General features: G+C 39.5%; 1 long non-coding RNA gene across 4 annotated transcripts; it reads right to left on the bottom strand.

The window, feature by feature from the left end:
- Window positions 1-652: 652 nt before the first annotated feature.
- LOC102372020 lies at window positions 653-8,625 on the bottom strand. Of its 4 annotated transcripts, none has more exons than XR_325310.1 (5): window positions 7,140-8,625; window positions 6,998-7,024; window positions 5,880-6,674; window positions 3,525-3,646; window positions 653-1,017 (listed from the first exon to the last, which is right to left on the bottom strand). It is a non-coding gene; the product is annotated as an uncharacterized LOC102372020 (long non-coding RNA). The 4 variants fall into 4 exon arrangements; XR_325311.1 differs by having other exon boundaries at window positions 7,336-8,625; XR_003092092.1 differs by having other exon boundaries at window positions 6,998-8,204; window positions 8,538-8,625.
- Window positions 8,626-8,867: the final 242 nt, after the last annotated feature.

Raw genomic sequence — 8,867 nt, 5'->3', positions numbered from 1 at the left:
ACCTCTGGACATACCTTCCAGCTCTACTTTTCATCTATATGTGGATCTCTACCCCTATGATATGGTAAGCAGTGGGTTGATGTAGAGTAGACAGTGGTTAAAGATGATATTATGGAGGATGGGAAATGGTAGAATGAGCTATAGGTTTTCAGCAACAAAACACTCTCACAAATAGGCAAAGCTTTATTCTTGAACCTGCATAGGATTTTAATAAAAGAAAAAGGTTTTCACATAGGCATAAATCCAGGCCTCAAGCTACAATCACGAACTACTGTATTCTGTTCATCAACCAGCTGGGTTTCTTTTTATGGATTACTCCTGTTTTATTATCAAGTGTTCGTTTGGTCTTCAGTCCTGTCAAGATTACACTAATCAGTTAACTCCCTACTAGCAGGGGAGGAAGTAGGCTACTCAAGCCTGTCACAATTTACACTGCAATATAAAACCACAAACAAGTGAACATCTAGAGTTCAAAAGTGGAAAATGGATGTAAAAATATATATACATTGTCCAGCAAAAATGTGAATCTAACCTTTTTACCATTGTACTGAATTTAAAATACAGTTTCCTTTATCTAAAAGGAATTATGTAGTACGTTATGCCACAAATGTTGTTACAAAAATGTTACTTTCATTGCTGAAATTGTGTTCTAGATTTTGTCCACAGAATTTGACTTAGCCAAATCCACTGACAGAAGCAGTTCCATTTTATGTGCAAGATGAGCTGTGATTCACAAAGCCCTGGGCTTTTGTATCTTCCTGGGTATTTTTTATTGTCATGAGTATCTCTCTGAATTCTGAACTCCTGACACAAAAGGTAGCTTGCAGCTATAAATAGGCATCTTTTCTTGCCCAGGCCCCCCATATCACCATTAGGATGACCATGATGATCACAGTGTAAAGTGTATGGACTGTAGATAGTTCATCTCCGCGGTCCTGTTTGCATCTGCAGGAACTGTGCCAGTTCTCACTCATATTTGCAGGCGCCTTTGGCCTGTGAGCACGGAGAGAATGTATTCTGTCAAAACAAAAAGCAAGATATGATTAAAACTGGCTCTTTTTTTGTTAAGAGTCCTATAATATGATAGTGAACTCTGTGGAGCATATTAAATCATTGACTAGATTTGGCAAAGAACACCTCATGCTGTACAGGGTTAGTAGGAGAATCTCCATAACTGGAAATAAGCAACACTTACCAGCCACTTGGTACATCTCCAACAATGACAGACAGGAGAGGCTGGGTACAGGCTTGCCAGAGGATGTACCGTGCTTCTGGCAAAAGTTATTCTTCACTTTCTTGTTGATACAAATCAGTTGTGTGAAACATTCTCTTTTGTTTCTTAGTGTTCATGAATAGGGGCAAATTGAAAAGACTGGAGACTGAAATTCTCTTTTATTCACCGAAAAGAAGCAGCACCACCACTTAAGCTGCCCAAACTGCCTCTGACAATCTATTTCCAGCTGTACCAGAGAACGGACACACAGTACTTTAGTATCCAGGACACTGAATGTAATCATTGACGAAGGGTACCAGTCATGATTGATAACTGTGCTGTAAGCCTCTGTCCAATAGCACCTGTACTGAGAAAGATCTTTTGTGTATCTGATACCTTTTCCATATGGTTTCACAAGGCTTTATAAACACAGGGCACATCTACAGGAGATGTTTACTGCGGAGCTGCTTAATTAGCTCTGCAGTAAAGTATCCGTGTCTACACCGGTGGCCCTATTATGTTGCAGTAAACTAATAAACGCTGCCAGAGGTTAGTACTTGTAAACACTGGCCTTTGTGTACACTTGCCAATACACTTATATTGGCCCTGTGCTTCCCATCAGAGCATGCTCAGAAAGCTGCTCTCTGACCATGAAGGCTCTCTTGTGAAAGAGAATCCCTCAGTCACGCTTAACTCTTCTGTAGGTCTCAAACCTGCAGTCACAGAAGAGAGACAACTGGAAAGGAATAGGGCCCCTCACACCTTTTAGCCCAGTACCCTAGTGAACAGGGACTTGCCCAGGAACTGGGGTATCCAGGTCCAGATTCCCTGCACCCAAAGAGGGTTTGAATCGGTCTCCTGCTTCCTAACAAAGTGCTTTAACCACTTGGTCACAAGGTGAGCATTCCCTGAAGGACTCTCCAGCGTACTTCTTGAAGTTGGCCTGCTGCAAAGCCAAAACAGAAAGAAATGTGGGCCCAGGAGGCAGGCAAGCTAGACGAAGGGTGCCTCATGGGTAAGATGCTGCCCTAGAAGGAAGGTAGCTCTGTCCCTACCCCCAGTGAAGCAGAAACTAGCCCACTGTTGTTGATCTATTTTGCCTAATGAACATTAAACAAAAGATGCAGAGAAGCCAGGGGCTAGAACCTAGGGCTCCCTATTTTTAGGGCAGCATCTGTCTCATGGAGCCGCACTTCTATTACCTTGCACACCTCCAAGTCCTGTATCTCTTCCCAGCCTGGCTGCTTAGTGAACCAACTTCAGAAGAGCTGGAGAGTACTCTGAGAAATTATAAGCCTGTGGCCTGCTGGTGACAGCACTTTGCTAACAGCAGAAGATAAAAGGTACTGGGCTAGGGATGGGAGAACACTCCTCCAATCTCTGCTTCCTGCAGGTATGTGTATATCTAGGTGATCCTCTTCTGACACAGGTAGAAACAAAATCCACAATGTGCCAAAAAGTGTGCTTATGCAGCTATGAAAGTGCCACAGATACACAAAGATGATTCAGCCCTGAATGGGATGGCACCTTTGTGAAGCAGGCATTTCTATTCACATTTTATAAAGGTGGAAACTAAAGCATATGGAAAATAATAACACATTTTTATAAGCACCTTCTATTTATTGGAGTCTCAGTTTTTAGGTCCACAGTGGGAACACCACTTGTAGAAGTGCAGCAAGCTCCTTCAGTTCCTTGGGCAGAGGTATGGGGACGAGCTCACTGCACACCAGCTGCAGCAGTTCTATAGCATGGGCTCCCCAGGAATGACAGTCTGGTGCCTGCTCTAAATTGGTGCCCAGGGCTAGATTGGTTGCCCACCCTTAGAGACACTATCTGACCGTTGTTCCGATTTTGAGAACTGGTCAGCACTCACAACTCCATCTGAATTCAGTGCAGTCAAAATGCCAAGTTGCCTAAAACTGCTCTGAGAAGTATTAAATAACCTGTTGGTGTTTCTGCCTATATTAGCACTCACGCAACTACAGGAGATCTAAAGAAAAATGGCAATGTAGGCACAGCCCTTGAGTGCAACACTGTAACACAGACACATACACACATACCTCAGAAAGGAACTTTTAGAAAATGACTAATGACAAACTGTGGGTAGTAAATGCCATCTTCTAAAGAAATGCATGTATTATTTAATGTGTAGTTCTTTGGACAGGATCTACTTAGCACCTTATAGAGTTGCAAACAAATAACAATATCCAGCAGCAGAATTTTAAGACCATCACAGGAATTCTTTCACTGTCAAATGGTTTGCCCTCCCTCTGTTATCAGCCTGCTTAGAGGAAAGTAAGGTACAGCTTACCTTCTGGAAGAATTCATGGTAGTGATTGTGTTCCCAAGAAGACAGGCTTTCAATCCTACCACGGTAGGGGAAGGCGTCCTTTATATCCTTTTGCTTCCTCCCACACAAAGTAAAGATCTACACTGGGTGCACAAAAAGTATTTGCCACAAGCTTGGCAAGCAATAATGATCTGCAAGCTCTGTTCAACTACAACTCACAAGATACTAACTTTGCTTAAACTACAGTGGACTGCCTGGTTCTCCAGGACATACTGTTGAGCTGCCCAAGAGCTAAGTAATGAGTGATTCCAGTTGTGCTTTAACTGCTGGGACCTTTCCTTATAAACAGAAGCAGCTAAGATGTTGCCAGAATTGCAGCTGCAGAAATAGCCCGCCCCATGGACTAATGCAGAGAAAGGAGTTGGACATGGAAAGTGAGAAGGGATGAGGTATAACCCACACACATTTCACTTTAAGCAAATACAGAGTCAGAAAGCCTTATCATATTTCTAAGCATATTGTCCCTGATGAACAACTTATTGCCATCCTGCAATGTGGGCACTTGCTTTAATTTACATGGGGAAAAAAATATAAAGTCATCATCATTCAAATATATCCCCAAATTTGTAGTCATATACTGAAGAAAGAAAGACCCTCTAATTAAACAGCACTTCACAGTAACTTTTAAGGTCTGTAATACTCTGGGAGAAAGGGGACAGTAGTTTTGTGGTCCATGACTACTCAATAAAACTTTCCTTCTTGTTTGTATCTGAGAGGCAGGAAAATAATAAATAACCTTCCAAAGTAAGGATTGTAATACAATTCTTATATATAAAGTAAAATTCTACAATACAATTTTATATATATCCATATAATAACCCATATACATTAGGTTTGTATGGATTATTCACCCTAGGATATGTTTATTTAAATGAGAGAATGGATGTAAATATAGGGAACACAGTGTCTCATAGAAAGATACTATATGTGAATTAAAAATTAAATGCTAGATGCACCGCTAGCAGATAAGAGCCTTCCCTATACAAAAGCAGACACTCTTTAGACAGATATTTGACTACAGTGGTTTAATTAGGGATGATCCTGCCTGGAACAGGGGCTGAACTAGATGACCTCATGTGTTTCCTTGAAGCCCGACTTTCCTACAATTCTATACATAAAAATGCAGGAGGCAGAAAAAGAGTGACATCTTTCCAGTTACATTGCTAGCACAATACTGCTCTAATTTAAGATTATCAAGTAGAAGACTAAAGCATCATGTGCACAGCTTTATTGGCATCAGCACCATAAAATATTTAATTTCATTAAAGTATTTAGGGATTTTTATTGCGTTTGATGACATTTTCATGTTCAATACACAGTCTGTGCAACAGTTAAAAAACTGCCCAAGTCTAGCCCCTCATTGAGTTAGCATGGTTAAAACGCACCAATTCCAGTAGCCAGCAGCACACAGAAAGAAGAAATGTGGTCAGCAACATGGCCAACTGCCTTTGAATCCCTACCCAGAGGAGCAGGCACTTATCTGCAGCAGGGCTGAGTGGGAGTAGACTTTAGTAGGAGTCTAGAACAAGATTCAGACTTTTGCCACTGGATCCATAACATTTCATAAGCACTCTTTCACTCCCCAGCTGTAATGACTGAATACCCATTTAAAGCTTGGTTAACTGAGGGGACAAAATACATAATACCTCTGATGTCATACCTCTGAATCCAGAGCAAGACACCTGAGCTCCTGTTACTATCCCACTCTCTTCCTTTTGTGAGAATTAGAAATGTTTATGTGGGTGCATCTACACATTCAACTAATGCACTTTGGATAACGTGCATTAAATCTAGTACCTCCATTTCCATACTGGAAAAATCCATGTTAGCCCATTTTATTGTGCATTAGCTAAAGAGCATGGGGGTTTTGTGACGCTTTAATTCACATTAAAATAAGCTAAGATGCATTAAAGTGCACATGTATACATGCCCAAGTTTAGATCCTGAGTCCACCAATAAGTTCTGCACAAGAACCTTGCTGAAAATCTAAAATTTTGATGAAACAGCAAAAAAGTATCCCCATCTTGATCACTAATGATTAGTAGTATGAAATTCTCTCCTCCCTATTTCTTTTTCTCTTTGTTTTATTTAGACAACTCTGTAATCAAATTCCAACTCTAGAGTAATTGTTGCAATTAAAATGGGATGCTTAGTGTTTAGGAAGACTGACAACACTTCCATCAATAGTTAGAAGAAAGGCTTTATTAAATTAAAAATGAGTTGTATAGGAAAATTACAGGTAGGCTATTTCAATCTACAAATAAAAAAAGCTATAATCAAGTTCAGTATATTTCTAGCCATAATAGTGGTTCTCACCAACACGGGTAAGGAAGCGGTCCTGATCTTTGCAACTTTTCACCAGGTGTGGATCCGTTGCCAAGTGTGGTTAGCTGGGAGCAGATTATGATGAGACAGCGTGATGTTTCTCTTTTGGGATGAGTGCACTTTCTGACAGCTTCATTCTTCTCTTATACTCATTCTTCAAAGCATATTTTCTTGATGGGTTGAAGATCAGGGTCCAGACAAAGCTGACAGGGTAGAGGGTCATTGTCTTTTAGTTGTGTTCTAAATGTTAACCTTTTGGATCCATCTCTGGTTGTTGTGGGTGAAACCCTTGATCACTCTCCAGCTTTATAATTTGCTTAACTATAGTATGGCTTGATTGCTTGAGCCCAACACCCTAAACTGAAGGTATACTACTTGATTAATTGCAGTAGGGCTTGATTACTTGAATTGAGCACCTTAGACCATGAATTGTAAGGCACTGTATAGATTAGTGTTATAACAGGGCAGATCCCAAAATATTTTCCATCTGGCACAGACACTTAGATTGGAGAGGAATGGGATAACAAGGGAGAGGCAATCACCTTGAAAGAGGAACTTATTTACAATCAATTTAGAGTAGTTGGGCATGAGGTATACTTGATACCAAAGCCAGAAATGAGATTAATTGTATTGACATATTTCAGGTGGTCCCAGTCACGAGTTTACATTCTTCCATAAAAGGCACTGATATTAGAATTTAGTCATTTAAATTTTGCATGTAGGTCTGTACAAGCTCCATGTCCAGCAGTAATACACAGTAATTAGCTGATGCTGAAGTTACTACATCTTTCCAAAGGAAATAACATAAAACAATTATTTTAATTTATCATCTGTACCATCAATATAATATTTATATATGTAAATATAAAATTCAGTAATATTCAAAGAATATGGCTTGGGACACTGGCTGGTAAATTTTTGTTCTCAGTATTTTTCATGTTCAATCTGCAAATGAGTTTCTTGTAAAAGCACAATTCTGGGTCTACCTTTTCATTACTTGCAAAACTCTTCTTCTTTCAACAGGGCTGTTCAGCTTTTTAACATTTATAGAAATAATTTTGTATCATTTTTATGCTTGTTATTTTCTGAATAAAATTCTTCTCTCTTACCTGAAGCTTTGCCAGCATTCTTGTAAGCTGTTTAGTTATCACCAGCAATAAATAAATAAATATTAGTAGGAACTGCCTTCACCTTCTTACAATATAAAAAAATAAAGCACATCTAGATTATGCTTGCTCTACTTTTATATACCTGCAGTACTCTTTTGGTCCCTGTGTAGTCTTCTATACATTCTAGGCTTAACATTAACTTTATTTACTGCCCTACCATGCTCATTAATTTACCCAGTCCAATTTCCCTCACATTTGACTCCCAACACAATCCTTATATTTATACATTTTACCCCTCCCACTTAGATCCCCAACTGATCCTTATTTTTATACCCTACCCTTTTTCTAAAATGTGGAGATTCACTCTAAGCCTCAGATGGAATGGTACCTTTAACCTCTCCACACCTGTGTAATAAACACCTTCCTGGGAGAGTACAAACTCTCATCCAGGGGAATCCTGGCACTATATTATTAGTCAGATACTGTTTTCTGGTGGAAGTTGTGCAAAGACATATTTTAAGTCTCCCCCAGTCTCTTCTCATATTATACTGTATTTATACCTCTTTCCCACCCCCTATCATTTGTTTTTAGCCTTAGCTTCTCTTTACTTCCATTTTCCTAATTATTTTGGTTCCCAGCATTACTCTTTTAATCTTTTTGTCCTTGTGATATTCCCCTCTCCATTTTCATTTCCTCCTACTATTATTCAGTCCCAGTCAAATCCCTTCAAATACCCCTAGTTCTGTGACTTCTCCAAGTCTCCTTATCCTTGTACTTTGCTGTTTTCTTTCTCCTGGCCTTAACTGTTTGCCATTCAATATTATAGTTTGCCTTTTGCTGTCTGGGTGAGGCTTGAGCTGAGATTTCAGTATGTTTTCCATTAAGTTTAATTTTTCAAGGATTTTAGTCTTCCTTTTTCTCCTTTATGATGTTCTCCTGTTCTTGATGCATGAGATAAGCTTAAAAGGAAAAGCCCATGTGTATCTTATATTTGTTCTCTGAGAGATGCTGTAATTTCACTCAGTTCCTTCCTTTTTATTAATGTAGCCTGGACAAGTTTCAAAACACTTGTATTTTATAGTCTCCCAGAGTGGAATCAGAAGTATCAGTACCAACAAAGTATCATGTCTCTCAGTCTTTGTGAGCCTGGGGGAATGTAGAGAACTCTGTGTGCTATGTCTGCCAGGACTGCTGCTTTTGTCTTCATCTGTAGGAAGGAGTAGAAAACCTGCTTTAAATATTCTGCTGGATCTCCTTCCCCACATCTTCTCAGAGCCCTCTTATTCTTATGTTACTTTTTCTCTCAAGATTTTCTAAGTCCCCAGTTTTCTCTATAAAGTCATTTTCTTTCTTTTCAGTCATCTTCATTGTATTATGTAGATTTACTGATGGTTGTAGTTTTCTCTCCACCTTTATCTCAGGGCTTGTGACCCTGCCTCCAATTTCTTTTATTTCTGCTTTGATCTTACCAAACTGAGCCTCCATAGAGAATTTTAAAGCTCTGATTTCTGAGATTAACTGATAACTGAAATTAACTCACTGAAGCCCTCTCTGATAAGCAGAATGGTCTCTCCTTTCTGTTTCAACTGGAAGAGTGAATGATGCCTCATATAGATGAATTGGTGTCATTCTTGGCCTGCAAAAGGGGAGGAGTATTGAATCGCTTAATAAAAAGAGCTTTTCTCCCAACTATTTTAATTAAAATATGTTGTGAAGATAGGCTTCACTGGATGAAAATGAACTACATATGGTAACATACCCCAAGAAGCAGGGTAACTTAGTCTGCCCTGAGCTCCACACTACCATGGCTAGACTGTGAACTAGCTACTTAGTTGTTCTAAAGCTGGATCAGGTAATTCCACACTGTACC

This window comes from Alligator sinensis, unplaced genomic scaffold (genome assembly GCF_000455745.1).
Source record: "Alligator sinensis unplaced genomic scaffold, ASM45574v1 scaffold1061_1, whole genome shotgun sequence".
Lineage (NCBI taxonomy): Eukaryota > Metazoa > Chordata > Crocodylia > Alligatoridae > Alligator > Alligator sinensis.
The sequence above is the reverse complement of the archived record's forward strand: the minus strand, read 5'-3'. Positions and strand labels throughout refer to the sequence as shown.